Consider the following 18049-nt stretch of genomic DNA (forward strand, 5'->3'; position numbering starts at 1 on the left):
AGATATTTATTACTTCAAATGGTTTGTCGTTTACTTTTCTCTCTTAAAAATTATCTTTTCGCCTCAATTCTTACACTGGTTAACTAAAATCAGATCTACCAAGCATTTTGTATTTCTGGGGAAGGAACTGATATAATATTTTTGCAAGAATTATATTCTTTGAGATGTCTGGGAAGAAGAGCTTTTAAACTGCGATTTCTGTTTGCCTCTTTCCTCCTGTTGAAGTGAACATCTACCCTTTATAGCAGCACGTTTGTTCTATTCCATGGGCTGCAGTGGGTGACCTCTCGGTCCTCTGTTCATGTACCTGGAAATACAGTCGTGTGTTGCTGGCCTCCTGTCCCTTTAAAGGCCAAAGTTGAGCACTCCATTATCGGGGCCAACGACACCTTATTCTGATTCCTCAACAATTCTCAAACCTCACAGCCCCTCTTGGTCCCTTTATGAACACAGATGTCATTTTAATGGGGGGAGAGCTGAAATGACAAGAAGGTGACCTGTGGGTGAACCCAGGCGCAGGTGAGGCCTGTCAGTTTTTAATTTGAAACTGGTGTCAGGTCTGAGGAATGGCTGGTATAATCAGGTCTGTAACTGATCTCCTATAAACTCTGCAAACCTTCGCGGGATGACCATGGTGGGCGATATGAAATTAACAATTCCTGTAGGTCTCTGGGCACCCAACTAAATCAAACAGAGCTTTGAAAACTGTATAAACATCCCATGTTTTCCAGATGACAAGATGGCATCGCAAAAAACTACTGATTGTGCCCTTCATGAAAGACCTTTTTTTAGCATCCATTTATAAAGACAGCATTTTTAAAGAAGACAATTGCTGTTTTGAGGCATAAATTTAACTTATCACACAGTCCAAAAGCAAAAAAAATTAAACAAATTTCTACCATCCTTAATATACATCACTAAAAATTACACCCCCAACATATACTTTTGCCTAACATTACTTGCTTGAAATTTCTTCTATGCACTCTTTTAAGATTTCAGTTAGCAAAATCTGATTTTAAATATAAGAAATAGTGCTATTCAAACATTGTAACTTAGACACAATTTCAAAACTTTACATTTAGTGGAAAATTATTTGAAACCAAGACTTGCTTGCAAAAGTCAAATTCTCTATGAGATTATGATAGTGTCTCTACAAACCTAGCAGTATCCCAAAGCTCTAGGGGCAGGTTGTCCTATAGGTTTAGAGGATGATGTGACATTTGGCATCAAGCAATATCATTGATATTGGAACAAGACTGTTAGAGCACATGGGGTTTTTCACTTTCTTTTCCACTTATTTAGGACAAGAGAAATAATAGTAATAATGACAATTGCGGGTGTTTTTAGTAATTGTTTGCTGGGATCTGTTCTAAGCCCTTTACCTGTCTTGATTCATTGATTTTCATGGCAACCTTGTGAGAAAGTTCTATTATCCACATCATTACAGGTCAGGGAAGTTGAGGCACCACATGCTTAAGGAATTTAACCCAACCAAGAGTGGAGTCAAGATTTGAACTTGTATCTGTCCCAAGAACCTTGGTTCTTCACCACTCATCACCATGTGCTTGGTCATCTCACTGCCACTGAGACACTGCAGACTCTGCATATGTAGTCTGTTTCTCAAAGATCTTAAACTGAAGGACACATGAGATGGATCGACAATTATGTGCTTTCTTAATGTGTATATGTCCACAATGTCCCAATGAGAATGATGAACTTCTCTTACTGTCTCTCCTTAGAACTCACTCTTCTTAGGCACCATGTCAAGTGACATCACTCCCTAAATTTTAGACATGTGGAATTCCTCCACTTCCAGGTGGTCAGTCCCATCATCTCTCCTCTCCCAAAGATGTTCATATGTCTGATAGAAGAAAACATGGTGTAAGGAGATGAGCTTAGATTATAGATTCAGAGAACCTGGCTCTGAATACCAGATCTGCAACTTTTGATCTGGATGAATTTGCTCAAATGACTCAAACTTACTGTAGTTTGATTTCTTTATCCCCATGATAGGAAGAATATTACTGGCTATTATTTTCTCAGAGGGTTATTTTGAGACTCAAAGGAGATGGTATATATAAAACTACTTTGCAAATAAGGAAATACAAGAGGCAGTCTCAAATAAGTAAAAGTGGCTTGGGCTGGTGAGGTTAGCTGGAGAACAGATCAAGAAATGTCCTGACCCCAGGTTTTTTTCCTACAACTTTTTTTCTTTTGTATGGAGGGTGTTTATGTAACTAATACCCTCCTCTATTTCTGAGCAATCTGGGTGAGTGTTAAGGGTATCCATTCCTTCAGGTTTCAAGACTGCACCAGATAAAAGCGTACAAGTGGTAAAGAGTTACCAAAGGCTCAAGTCTTTCAGCTTTACACCATTTCCTTTTTTTGTTCAGTCTTCCATACTTTCTTCAGCTGCATTACTCCTACATGACCTTCTGGGCTCCATTTTCTCTATTAAGCCTTCTCTGAGCCCCCATGTAGATCTCAATTCTATTTCCCCTATTTTCCAATGGAATCTGCTTTCTGCCTCTATTAACTCACTCTGCATACTATATATTAACTATTCACCTGTCTCTCTCCCCAGTTTAAGTGCAAGACCCTGGAAAACAAAGGACCTTGCTCAATTGATCTGTGTATCTCTAGTATATTGGTTTATCTGTATATCCCATGGTGTCTGACATAGAATAGAGGCTTGTTACATGTCTGCTGAGTGTAGACTGGGATCCACATCTGATAGACTGGTATGCTTACAGACAAACATACATGAAAAAATGAACTTTGACTGAAAAACAATGGAATTCTATAAATGAAAGGCAACTCAGATGAGATCAAGGTACTAGCAGGATTGATTTCTTCTGAGGCCACCCTACTTGGCTCCTAGATGGTCGTATTCTCCATGCCTTCACATGGTCTTGCTCTGTGTGAACACCTGGGTCCAAACCTCCTCTTCATACATGAACACAGGTCATTTTGATTAGGATTCACCCTGATGACCTCATTTTAACTTACTTATCTCTAAAGACCTTTCTCCAAATACAGCCACAATCTGAGGTCCTGAGAGCTAGAGATTCAACACATGGATTTGCAGGGACATGATTCAGCAGATAACAGTCTCTGTCCTGAATTCTCCTACATCAACTGATTTTAAAAGCCTGCAATTCTTTAAGACAAAAGGGCAGAGTAGGACTCTAGTTCACCTCCTCTCATGAAGACACCAAATTACACCTAACTGCTGAACAACTATCAACAAAATAGACTTAAAGCTTCCCCCCCAAAAAAGAAGCCATGAGATGGCAAGTGGGGCACTATCATGATACAAATAATTCCGTACCTGCCAGGTAGGTGACCAACTGGAAAATAACTATATCTCAGAGGCTCTTCTGCAAGAGTGAGAGTGCTGAACCCCACATCAGGTTCCCCAGCCTGGGGGTCTGAAATTGGGAGGAATGTCCCCCAGAGCACTGGCATTGGGGTTGAGTGCAGAAGCTCCACAGGACTGAGGGAAACAGACTCCACTCTTGGAGGGCACACACAGGGTTTTATGTACACCAAGTCCAGGACAAAGCAGGGACTCCATAGAATCTGGGTCAGTCCTACTTTTGGGTCTTGGAGGGTTCATTCCCTGGGTGGCTGTGGCTTGCTGTGGGAGCAGCACATTGAAGGTGGAGGTTCCAGGGAATAATCGTCAGTATAAACTACCCTGGAGGCCACAATTTTGGAAAAAATTGGCCCCACCCATCAAGGCTAAGAAGCCTCAGGCCAAAAAGAACAAACAGGGTGGGAACACTGCCCTATGCCTTAGCATACAAGCTGCATAAAGTCCTCCCAGGAACAGAGCAACCTCTACTTACACCCAGAAATAGATTCCACTCAGCAAAGGGACAAGACTCAGCTCTACCCACCAGTGGGCAGGCACCAGCCACTCCCCATCAAGAAGCCTGCCATAAGCCCCTATATCATCTGCACCCACAAGGGGGGAAGACACCAGAAGCAAGAGAGGCTACAAACCTGTAGCCCATAAAAAGGAGACTGCACAGAAAGCTAGACAAAATGAAAAGGTGAGAAATACGAGATAAATGAGGGAACTAGACAATACCCCAGAACAGCTAAGTGAAGTGGAGATAAGCAACCTACATGAAAAAGACTTTAAAATAATGACAGTAAATATGTTCCAAGATCTCAGGGAGGAAAATGAAGGCAAAGATTGATAAATTACAAGGAACATCGAACAAAGAAATATAAGATTTAAAGATTAAACAAGGAGAGGTGAAAAACACAAAACCAAAATGAAAAATCCACCAGAAGGAACAAATAGCAGAATACAGAAGGCAAAAGGATGAATAAGTGAGGAGGAAAACAAACTGGTAGAAATCACTGATGTGGAACAAAATAATGAAAAAGGAATGCAAATAAATGAGGACAGTCTAAGTGAGCTCTGGGGCAACATTAAATGCACCAATGTTCTCTTTACAGGAGTGCCAGAAGGAGAAGAGCAAGAAAGAGCTTGAGAAAATATCTGAAGTGATAATAGCTGGAACCTTCCCTAACATGGGAAAAGAATCCTCACTGAAGTCAAGGAAATGCAATACCATATAAAATAAATCCAAGGAGTAACACCCTGAGACAAATATCAATCAAAGTGACCAAAATTAAAAACAAAAAGAAAATGTTGAAAGCAGCTAGGAAAAAGCAACAAATAACATACAAGTGAATCCTGATAAGGTTATTGACTGATTTTTTTCAGCATAAAAACTACAGGCCAGAAGGGAGTGGCACAATATACTTAAAATGATGAGAGGGAAAAACCTACGATCAAGAATATTCTACCCAGCAAGGTTCTCAATCAGATTTGAAGGAGAAATCAAAAGTTTTACAGGCAAGCAAAAGCTAAGAGAATTCAGCACCACCAAATTAGTTTTATAACAAATACTAAAGGAACTTCTCTAGGCAGAAATGAAAAGGCCAAAGTAGAAACAAGAAAACTAAAAATGAGAAGACCCACCAGTAAGGGCAAACATATGATAAAGGTAGGAAATCACCAACACACAAATATGATAATAAAATAAGAACTGTGAGAATAGGAAGGTACAAATGCAGGATACTGGAAATGTATTTGCAATTAAGAGACCAGAAACTTAAAACAATCATATGTATATATAGGCTCCTATATCAAAACCTCATGGCAACCATAAACTAATAACCTGCAATAGATACACAAACAGATAAGAAAAAACAATCCAAACACAACACTAAATATAGTCATCAAACCCAAGAGAATAGAACAAAAGAAGAAGCAAAGAAAAAAGCCCAGCAAAAACAAATGCAAAGCAATTAACAAAATGGCAATAAGAACATACATATCAATAATCACCTTAAGTGAAAATGGACCAAAGGCTCCAACCAAAAGACATAGACAGGATGAATGGATACATAAACTAGATGAATGGAGATATAGATATAGGTATTGATATAGATATATAGATATAGATATACATACTATCTACAAGAGACCTACTTCAGTTCTAGGGACACACACAAACTGAAAGTGAGAGGGCAGAAGACATTCCATGAAAATGGAAATTAAAAAAAATCTAGAGTACCAATACTCATATCAAACAAAATAGACTTTAAAATAAAGAATGCTATAAGAGAAAAGAAGGACATTACATAATGATCAAAGGATCAACCCAAGAAGAAAATATAACAATTGTAAATATATGCACCCACCATAAGAACACCTCAGTGTTTAAGACAACTTCTAACCACCATAAAAGGAGAAATTTAAGATAATACAATAATAGTGGGGGACTTTAACACCCCACTTACAGCAATGGACAGATCATCCAGACAGAAAATCAACAAGAAAACATAACCTTTAAATGATGCATTAGACTAGATGGACTTAATAGATAGTTAAAGATTACTCCATCCAAAAGCAGAAGAATACACATTCTTCTCAAGGGTAATCTCCAGGATAGATCATATTTTGAGCCACAAAACAAGCCTTAGTAAATTTAAGAAAATTGAAATTATATCAAACATCGTTTTGAACCACAACACTATAAGACTAGAAATCAATGATGAGAAAAAACTGCAAAAAACAAAACATGTGGAGACTAAACATTATGCTAGTAAACAACCAATTAATTACTGAAAGAATCAAAGACAAAATCAGACAGTATCTAGAGACAAATGAAAATGAAAACACAATGATCCAAAACCTGTGGGATGCAGCAAAATCTGCATTAAGAGGGAAGTTTGTGGCAATACAAACCCAACTCAGGAAACAAGAAAAATCTCAAATAAACAACTTAAACTTACACCTAAAACACCTAGAGAAAGAAGAACAAATAAAACCCAAAGTGAGGCATCCCCATCGTGGCTCAGTAGTTAACGAATCCGACTAGGAACCATGAGGTTGCGGGTTCGATCCCTGGCCTTGCTCAGTGGGTTAAGGATCCAGCATTGCCGTGAGCTGTGGTGTAGGTTGCAGACATGGCTTGGATCCCGTGTTGCTGTTGCTCTGGCATAGGCTGGTGGCCACAGCTCTGACTCAACCTCTAGCCTGGAAATCTACATATGCCATGGGAGCGGCCTAAGAAAAGGCAAAAAGGCAAAAAAAAAAAAAAAAAAAAAAAAAAAAAAAAAAAAAAAAAAACTCAAAGCGAGTAGAAGGAAAGAAGTCATAAAGATCAGAGCAGAAATAAATGAAATAGAAATGAAGAAAAAAATAGAAAAGATTAATGAAACCTAAAGCTGGTTCTTTTAAAAGATCAATCAAATTGATAAACCCTGAGCCAGACTCATCAGGACAAAAAGAATGATGACTCAAATCAATAATATTAGAAATGAAAAAGGAGGAATTACAACAGACATCACATAAATACAAAGGATTGTAAGAGACACTCTATGACAATAAAAGGGATGACCTAGAAGAAATGAACAAATTCTTAGAAAGATACAATCTTCCAAAGCTGAATGAGGAAGAAATGGAAAAGATGAACTGACCAGCCACAAGTAATGAAATTGAAACTGTGATGAAAAAACTTCCAACAAGCAAAAGTCCAGGACCAGATGGTTTCACAGGCAGCTTCTATCAACCAGTTAGATAAGAGTTAACACCTCTCCTTCAAAATATTCCAAAAAATTGCCCAGGAATTAACACTCCAAAATTCATTTTATGAGGCTACCATTACCTGAATACTGAAACTATACGAAGACACCACAAAAAAATAATAACAGCAGGCCAATATCACTGATGAACATAGATGCAAAAATCCTCAACAAATTACTAGCAAACTGAATCCAACAATACATTAAAAGGATCATACCCCATGCTCAAGTGGGATCGATCCCAAGAATGCAAGGATTTGTCAATATCCATAAATCAGTGTGATATACCACATTAACAATTTGAAGAATAAAAATCATATGATCATCTCAATAAATGCAGAAAAATCTTTTGACAAAATCCAACACCCATTTATGATTTTTTTAAAAATTCCAGAAAATGGGCATAGAGGGAACCTAACTCAACATAATAAAGGCCATATATAACAAACCCAAAGCTAGCATCACTCTCAGTTATTAAAAGCTAAAAGAATTCCCACTAAGGTAAGGAACAAGACAAGGATGTCCATTCTTGCAACTTTTATTCAATACAATTTTGGAAGTTCTAGCCATGGCAATCAGAGAAGAAAAATAAATAAAAGGGGATTTCCATTGTGGCCCAGTGGGTTAAGAACCTGACATAATCTCCATGAGGATGTGGGTTCAATCCCTGGCCTGGTTTAGTTGGTTAAGGATCCAGCATTGCCACAAGTTATGGTATAGGTTGCAGATGCATCTGGGATCCTGTGTTGCTATGGCTGTGGCATAGGCCTGCAGCTGTAGTTCCCATTTGATCCCCTAGCCTGGGAACTTCCATATGTTACAGGTGCAGCCATAAAAAGAAAAAAGGAAATAAAAAGAGAAAGAAAACCAATCCAAATTGGAAAGGAAGAAAGTAAAACTACTACTGTTTTCAGATGACATAATATTATCAATAGAAAATCATAAAGATTTTATGTTAAACTATTGGAGCTCAACAATGAATTTGGCAAAGTTTCAGAATACAAAATTAACACACAGAAATTTATTACATTCCTGTATACCAACAATGAAATATCAGAAAGATAAATTAGGGAAACAATCACATTTACCATCACATCAAAAAGAATTAAACACCTAGGAATAAACCTATCTAAAGAGACAAAAGCCCTGTACTCTGAAAACTATAAGGTACTGATGAAAGAAATCAAAGATGACACAAAAAAATGGAAATGTATACCATGCTCTTGAATTGAATCAATATTATCAAAATGACTATACTGCCCAAGGCAATCCCCAGATTCAATGCAATCCCTACCAAATTACCAGTGACATTTCTCCCTGAGCTAGAACAAAAAGTTTTAAAATATGTTTGGAAACACAAAAGACCCTTAAGAGCCAAAGCAATCCTGAAAAAGAAAAATAGAGCTGGAGGAATCAGGCTCCCTGACTTCAGACTATACTGTAGAGCTCCAGTCATCAAAACAGTATGATGCTGGCACAAAAACAGAAATATAGATCAATGGAAACAGGAAAGCCCAGAAATAAACCTGTGCACCTATGGTTAACTCATCTAAGACAAAGGAGGCAAGAATATACAATGGGGAAAAGGAAGTATCTTCAATAAGTGGTGCTGGGAAAACTGGACAACTACATGGAAAAGAATGAAATTAGAATACTTCCTAACACCATATACAAAAATAAACTCAAAATGGACTAAAGACCTATATACAAGACTGGATATTATAAAACTCTTAGAAGAAAACATAGCGGGAACACTCTATGACATAAATAGCAGCAATATCTTCTCAGATCCACTTCCTAGAATAACAAAAATAAAAACAAAAATAAACAAATGTGACCTAATTAAACTTAAAAGTTTTTACACAGCAAAGCAAACCATAAACAAAATGAAAAGACAACCAACAGAATAAGAGAAAATATTTTCAAATGAAATGACTGACAAGGGATTAATCTCCAAAATGTACAAATACCTCCTGTAGTTCAATATCAAAAAACAAAAAAACCCAATAAAAAAATGGGCTGAAAACCTAAATACATATTCCTCCAAAGAAGACATACAGATGGCCAAGAAACAAATGAAAAGATGCTTAACATAGCTAATTATTAGAGAAATGCAAGTCAAAACTACTATGAGGTACCATTTGCACCACCCAGACTGGCTATCATCAAAATGTCTGCAAACGATAAATGCTGGAGAGAGCGTGAAGAAAAGGGAACACTCTTATACTGTTGGTGGGAATGTAAATTGCTGCAACCACTATGGAAAACAGCATGCAGGAATCTCAAAAAAAAAAAAAAAAACAGAACTACCAAGAGTTCCCATCATGGCTCAGTGGTTAATGAACCCAACTAGCATCCATGAGGATGCAGGTTCCAAATCTGGCCTCACTCAGTGGGTTAAGGATCCAGCATTGCCATTGCCATGAGCTGTGGTGTAGGTCACAAACATGGCTCAGATCCTGCACTGCCTTGGCTCTGGCATAGGCCAGCAGCTACAGCTCCAATTATACCCCTAGCTTGGGAACCTCCATATGCCATGGGTGCAGCCCTAAAAAGACAAAAAAAAGAAAAAAAGAAAAAGAACTGCTATATGCTCCAGCTGGGTATCTATCTGGAGTAAACCATAATTCAAAAAAAGATACGTGTACCCAAATGTTCACTGCAGCACTATATACAAGTCACAGAAGCAACCTAAATGTCCATCAACAGAGGAATGGATAAAAAAGATGTGGTACATATATACAATGGAATATTACTCAGCCATCAAAAGAAGGAAATAATGCCATTTTCAGCAACAGGGATGGACCGAGATATTATCATATTAAGTGAAGTTAGACAGTGAAAGACAATCATATAACTTATATGTGGCATCTAAAAAATGGATACAAATGAACTTATTTGCAGAACAGAAACAGACTCGCAGACTTTGAAAAACTTATGGTGACCAAAGGGGACAGGCAGGGTGGGAGGGATAGACTGAGGGCTTGGGATTGGCATGTTCCCAATGAGATATATGGAATGTTTGGCCAAATGGGAACCTGCTTATAACACAGAGAACTCTACCTAATATTCTGTGATAATCTATGGACAAAGAATCTGAAAGAGAATAGATGTGTGTACATGTAAAACTGAATCACTTTGTTGCACAGCAGAAATCATCACCACAGTGTAAATCAACTATATTTCATTAAAATTTTAAAAAAATTTAAAAAGTCATTTCAATCCAAAAAATAAAAAAGTAAAACCCTGCACCCTCAGAACCCCTCCCTCCTCTAACTTGGCATGATCTACAGTACCAGCTTCACAGAGTTGAGACTAACAAATGCACTTCGGAAAGACTTGGGAAACTTAACGATAACTGGATCTCCTAAGAGACGATCTGATTTAATTGGTTTGGACAGCAGCCTGGGCTTGGAGATCATTAAAAGCTCCCCCCAAAGATGAAAATAGGTAACCAATTATGAGAACAAGGGGAGGAACTCTTCAAGTTAAGGGGGGTAGGGATTTCAGATATAAATGAGGAGAATCTATGAGTTCAGAGGAAGAGTCATTTTTTATTACTCAATGAATTTATTACATTTATAGGTGTACAATGATCATCACAATCCAATTTTATAGGATTTCCATCCCACACCCCAGCACATCCTCCCACCCCTCAAACTATCTCCTTTGGAAACTATAAGTTTTTCAAAGTCTGTGAGTCAGTATCTGGTCTGCAAAGAAGTTCATTGTTTCCTTTTTTCAGATTCCATATGTCAGTGATAGCATTTGATGTTGGTGTCTCATTGTCTGACTGACTTCATTAAGCGTGATAATTTCTAGGTCCATCCATGTTGCTAAAAATGCTGGTATTTCATTCTTTTTGATGGCTGAGTAATATTTCATTGTGTATATGTACCATATCTTGATCCACTTCTCTGTCGATGGACATTTAGGTCATTTCCATGTCTTGGCTATTGAAAAGAGTGCTGCAATGAACACTGGAGTGTATGTGTCTTTGCGAGTCATGGTTTTCTCTGGATAGATGCCCAGGAGTGGGATGGCTGGATCAAATGGTAGTTCTATGTTTAGTTTTCTGAGGAATCTCCATACTGTTTTCCACAGTGGTTGCACCAATTTACAATCCCACCAACAGTATACTAGGGTTCCTTTTTCTCCACACCCTCTCTAGCACTTATTGTTTGTAGACTTTTTGATGATGGCCATTCTAGCTGGTGTAGGGTGGCACCTCAGAGTGGTTTTGATTTGCATTTCTCTAATGATGAGTGATGTTGAACATCTTTTCATGTGTTTTTTGGCCATCTGTATGTCTTCTTTGGAGAATTGTCTGTTTAGATCTTCTGCCCATTTTTGATGGGGTTGTTTGTTTGTGTGGGTTTTTTTTTTTTTTTTTGGTATTGAGCAGTAGGAGGTGTTTATAAATTTTGGAGATCAATCCCTTGTCAGTTGATTCATTCACAAAGATTTTCTCCCATTCTGCAGGTTGTCTTTTTGTGTTGTTTAGGGTTTCCTTTGCTGTGCAGAAACTTTTAAGTTTATTTAGGTCCCATTAGTTTATTTTTTGTTTTTACTGTCATGACTCTAAGAGGTGGATCTGAGAAGATGTTGTCGTTTATGCTGGAGAGTGTTTGGCCTATGGTTTCCTCTAAGAGTTTTATAGTGTCTGGTCTGATATCCAGGTCTTTAAGAGTCATTTAATTTTTGTATTATTATACAACAGATTTCAGGAGAGTTGAGACCTGACTGAACATACTAGCATCTACAGATGTTTCCCACCACCAGTGCTGACCTGATCATTCACTAGCAGTGAATTAATCAGTAAGAAAGATGGTCAGAAAGGAATATGGTCACAGCCGACATTCCATGAGGATGTTCTGCTATGACGATCCTGAAGTAAGAGTGGAGGAAGGGATGGGGAGACCAAACCCACTTGCACGGCCCCCCTACTTTAGGGAATTATGAATGCCAGCCCCAACATAAAGTACTGGCAGCAAATCCTTTTTCTTCCATTTTCCCATTCCTGAAAGTGTTATTCTTAATGGATGTCATAAAGTCAACTTAATAAAGAATCATTGAAACGCTGATGCCATTTATTAAAAACCCAACTAGGTTTTTTAACCGATTTGTTTACACTGAGTTCTCAATGCACCCTCCCTGTAGCTGGTACCTAAGAAGGGCTGGTTTCTGCCAAAATATCAACAGATCCTTGTGAGTCAAGGTCTGACACTACATAGGAATTCAGAAAAAAATGAAACATATAATTTACAGGAAAAAAATCAAATGTGTGAAGTTGTTAATGTCTGCCAACAACAAAAAAAAATTCCTGGAAATAGTTGCAGTGCTTTAGCATGCCTCATTCATTTCCCAGATGATCGAAAGTCAAAATAGAGGTGAGAGATGTGACAGAAAAAGACATGGAAGAAGTTCCTGTCCTGGAGCAGTGGAAGTGACTCCAACTAGGAACCGTGAGGTTGCGGGTTCAATCCCTGGCCTCACTCAGTGGGTTAAGGATCCGGCGTTGCCGTAAGCTGTGGTATAGGCTGGAGGTTGCAGCTCTGATTTGACTCTTAGCCTGGGAATCTCCATATGCCGCAGGTGCGGCCCTAAAAAGACAAAAGAAAAAAAGAAAAGGCATAGAAAAGAAACTTTCTTTTATTTAAGCTCAGTGTCATAAAAATGTATCTTCATAAATACAAAGGGATATATGAAATTTTGAAAAGTACGTTTTAAACAGTATTCCTAAAAGAGCTTTAATCACTGCCTAATTACAAAGCCATCAACATCATGTTAATTTGCATGTAATTCATGTTATATCTTCAAAAACTTAGGGAAATATACCTGGCCCTGAAATCCTTATGCTTCTTCTTTTTATTACATAGGAATTATGAACCCCATACATGGCCTTCTTTACTGGGAATTTTTCTTCTCTGTTTAATTTTTGCTCCTATATTTCTACACACACACACACACACACACACACACACACACACACACACAGAGTTTACCAAAATGAGAATTACTTTTGTATCCTAGGCAGAAATATGATTGCAATCTGACCAGCCAATGCAGGCAATCCTCAATTTACAAACAAGCTTTGCTCCAAGATCCATGTATGAGGCAATTATAACTTGAAAAAGATTTTCCCCTAGAAATAACTTATAAATAGTGGTTATAATTTATTTCAGTCCTGTCAGCAACAGCAACAAAACAATTGAGGCATGTCCTTCATTTATTACGCATTAGGATGCTAGTGTGGATTTGGTGTTCAGTGAGGTCAAGGGCTAAAAGAGAAAAAGGAAGAAGGGGTTTGTTTCCTCCTTCCAAGTTCCATAATCACCCATCCGTCCAATCTCTCAGCCAAAAGGCACATCCTCTCCGTGTAGTTCACTTTACCTGGAAAGCATAGGTTATTTCCTTTCATCCTCTCGGCAGCATTGGGAGGATTGAGTTGCATTTTATATTTGAGTAACTTGAGGGTCAGAAAACTTGAGAAGCTTGCCTGACATAAAACATGAGAACTGGGAGAGCAAGGACTCAAATGCACAGCAGTCTCACCTCCCAGCCAAATCAGAGGATCTTAGTTGGACTTCCATACATTAATGTGTGAGTGATGGGCTTTCCTCACCTGGCCGCTGGGTTTCCCAACTTCCATGTCCAAAAGGCTCCTTTTGGGTTCTTATCAGAAGCATTTGTTACTATTTATAACCCTTCCTTTTTTTTTTTTTTTTTTTACGGCCATATCTGAAGCATATGCTAGTTCCCAGGTTAGGGTTTGAATAGGAGCTGCAGCTGAGGCCTACACCACAGCCACAGAAACACCAGATCCAAGCCGCATCTGTGACCTACACAGCATCACATGGCAATAATGCATCTTTAACCTACAGAGCAAGGCCAGAGATTGGACTCACATTCTTGCAGAAGAAACATCAGGTCCTTAACCCACTGAGCCACAATGGGAACTCCCAGACTGTCCTTCTTGGCCACTATAATTGCAAGGTTGGAGTTCCCATTGTGGCTCAGTGGTAAAGAACCCAGCTAATATCCAGGAGGATGCAGGTTCAATCCCTGGTTTTGCTCAGTGAGTTAAGAATATGGCCTTGGAGTTCACGTTGTGGCACAGTGGAAACAAATCCAACCAGGAACCATGAGGTTGAGGGTTCGATCCATGGCCTTGCTCAGTGGGTCAAGGATGCAGGTTGCTGTGAGCTGTGGTGTAGGTCATAGACACGGCTAGGATCTGGCATTGCCATGTCTCTGGCGTAGGCCAGCAGCTACAGCTCCAATTAGACCCCTAACCTGGGAAACTCCATATGCCGCAGGTGCAGCCCTAAAAAAAAAAAAAAAAAAAAAAGGCTAAGTGGAGTGTTATCCTCCCACTTTCTCCCATCTTTCTCCTTAATCTGTTGACCTCCCTGATCTCTCTGGCCAGAAGCTGATAAGTTTTAATTTTCCCTAAAGTTAAATTAACCACATTCTTCTCTTCTCACTTGATATACTCCCCATCAAGAATCTTAACCACTCTCCTATTTTGATTATCATCTGTGGACTGATTAGGATAAACCTTATCTCTAGCCTAGACTTTTTTTTTCCCCACCACACACACAGCATGCAAAAGTTCCCAGGCCAGGGATCAAACCCAAGCCACAGCAGGGACAATGCCAGATCCTTTATCACTAGGCCACCAGGGAACTCCATAAGGTTTTTTTTGCTTATTTTTGGTTTTTTTTTTTCTAGCCTAGATTCATGTGTTTTTTAAACTTTCTTCCTAACAACCTACTGAAAATTTTCCATCTGGCAACTGAAACTCAATATATTCAAAATTGAACTTACCTTCTTCCACTAAATGCATCTGTATTTCTTGAGTCCCAATTTAATTTAATGGCATTATGATCATCTATCCAGTTTTCTAAGAAACTAATCTGATACATTCTTGACATCCCATCTTCTAGCCGTCCAACTATCAAATCCTATTTCCTAAATAAATATCTCCTGACTATATCTTCTTCTGTTTATTCCCACTGACTACATCACCTCTCATTGAGCATATTTAAATATTCTTTAAAGTGGTACTTCTGCTTTCAATCTCACTTCACTCCAATCAAGTTATTTCAATGCTGTGACAATTGTTAAAATATTAAAGATTTTATCCAACAAACATTTGTCAAGCCCCTATTACATGCCAGCAGTGTGCTAGGTTCTAAGGATATAACACAAAAGAAGGCACAACTCAATCTCTTTAAAAAAAAAAAAAAGCAGCTCATGGGTTCTACTGGAAAAAACTAATAAAATAAGAGACTATCTCTTAAGAAGTATTAAATAGAGGTAAGCATGGGTTTCAAGAGGGTCAGAGAGAGAAGGCATTTGACCTACACAGGAAGCAGGCTTTCTTTCTTTTGCTCCCAATACTCTGCACATCTCTATTTTGATTCATTCAGCAAGGCCTGAATTGTTAGAAGAGCTTGGAGCTGCACCCCAATCACCAGAAGGAAAGAGAATCAGACAATAAATAGACTAGGAGACTCCAATCAAGCAGGGACAGAAACTGAGTGTGGGCAGCAGAACCTCACCCATGCGAGTGATTACAGTTGTAATAGGTTAGGAAATGTTGAGTCAGAAGATAAAGCCCAGGCAGGTGGTTTGTAAAGGAATCTCGTCCTGAAATTTATGTAGACCTGGAATTCCCTTTGTCATAGTGACTACAAAATTGTTCTTTAGTCTATTTGCACTCAGGATCAATCGGTAGCCAGCACTTCCTTCTCAAACTCAAATTCCAGAGCCAGAAACACTCAGTCTGTCCAAAGTGATAACACGTGGTTGTCATGAAATGTTGACCTAGCAACCCCAGCTCACCTATGATGATACTTGTCTCCTTCAGTAGGTAAGTATCTGAAAAACTTGGAAATTGATACAACAATTGACATAAATGAATCCCTTATTACTAATTAGCTGTGTTAAATTGAATATAATCTGTGTGCTTAAGCATTTGCCATATTCAAAAGATAAATCTATTAGAGAATCTGACAGGTTAATCTTGTGATTCCAATTTAAATCTATACTTGAGTTTTTAAAGTAATGATTTTTAAGCTAAAATTATGTGGAAACTCGGTTAAGCTTGCTAACAGTGCCAAACCATCCTTTAAATTTGATTTTCTTTCCAAGTTTAATTGATTAGATTTTCAAGAGTTATTTAGAGTATGTTTAGAATTTTTATTACTAGAATTCTATAGTTTCCCAATTACATATTTTACATGCTTAAAAAATATATATATTGGAGTTCCTATTGTGGATCCATGGCTTAAGGACCTGACACTGTCTCGATGAGGATTCAGGTTAGATCCCTGGCCTCACTCAGTGGGTTAAGGATCCAGTGTTGCTGCAAGCTGTAGCATAAGTCACAAATGTGGCTCAAATCTGGTCTTGCCATGGCTGTGGTATAGGCTGGCAGCTGCAGCTTTGATTTGACCCCTGGCCCAGGAACTTCCATATGCTACCAGTATAGCTGTAAATGGGAAAAAAATAAGCAGAAGCAGAAGAAGAGGGAAAGGAAGAAGGAGGAGGAGATGGAGATATGTTAACTTTAAAAATTATTTTAAAATATTTAAGGGAATTCTGTTAACTAAATTCATAAAAAAGAGATCAAATTTCTAAGAGGATTTAATCTGTTTAACTAAGATGATCAAACAGACACAAAGAAAAAGCAGAGAATGTAAAATAGATTATTAAGATTTATACATTAAACATTAACTTTCAAGGAAAGCCAACTTTAATATGAATTTAAATGAATTTAGATAACTGCATATAGTTCTTTCTGCACACAAAACCTAGCCTCTGACAGATTAAAATTTATTTCTACAAATAGATTATGAAGATTTATTATATGTCTGTTCTCTCAGGAGACTATAAGCTCCTTGGAGATGAAAGCCGAAAGAAAACTCCTCTTTGCCAGGTACAATTGATACTTGGTAAATGTTCACAAAAGGACTGCTCCCTGGTCCTACTTCATGCTTTGTCACATGGTTCTTCTTCTTGAATCTTACATTCTCAGGGGTCTTACCATTCTTTCTGTTCCTACTGCTCTGTCTTCCTGGACCATCATTCCTACTTACCCCCAACTCTTGACTTCACCTCTGCCACATTCATGCTCTAATCTAAACTCATTGCACCATATAGCCATACAACCAACCAAAGCAAAATATATATATATATACATATACATATATGTCTAGATACATATGTATATGTGCAATGTGTATTAATATTCATGACCTACATGACCAAAGAAAAATATTCCTTGATTGTTTCAATCTTATTTCTAGTTAAACACTTTTGTTTACTTTTGTGAAAGAAAATATGAGATAATAGTAATTAGCCACATGTTTTCAGAAAGAAAATGCATTTATGACCCTATAATCCTACTGAAACAAGTACATGATCAGGAAATATCAAATCAGAATTCTGTTTACAAGGTTCACATCATATTAAGTCATTCTGCCTTTATTTTCTTATCTCTAGAATGTGAATGTTTAAAAGGTTTCTAATATACTAAATCTAAAAATCTTACAATTATAAAATGCAAGAAATGTGTGAAAAGGAAGTCCTAAGTTCAAAATGCTTCCTCATGAAATATCTTTGCATCACTTGCTTTAATAAGAGTTTTAAGTTCCATATTTGTAACTTCCTGGAGTTATACACTTATATGCCAAGTGTTTAGGTGTTTGGAAATGTGAAAACCTTTGTATTCCTAGTGTTTACTTACTTCTGCTACCAAATAAAACTAGCCATACAAAGGCTGTATTAGGTAGTATCCAAATGGAGGTATACCGCTACTAAAGTTTGTAATGACACAGAAAGTTCTTAATTAAAAATAATGGCAGTGAATTTCTGCTTCTATCCATGAAGGAGTAGCTGGAAATACACCAGCCTTCCTGCCACTAAC

Source organism: Sus scrofa, chromosome 10 (genome assembly GCF_000003025.6).
Source record: "Sus scrofa isolate TJ Tabasco breed Duroc chromosome 10, Sscrofa11.1, whole genome shotgun sequence".
NCBI classification, from domain to species: domain Eukaryota; kingdom Metazoa; phylum Chordata; class Mammalia; order Artiodactyla; family Suidae; genus Sus; species Sus scrofa.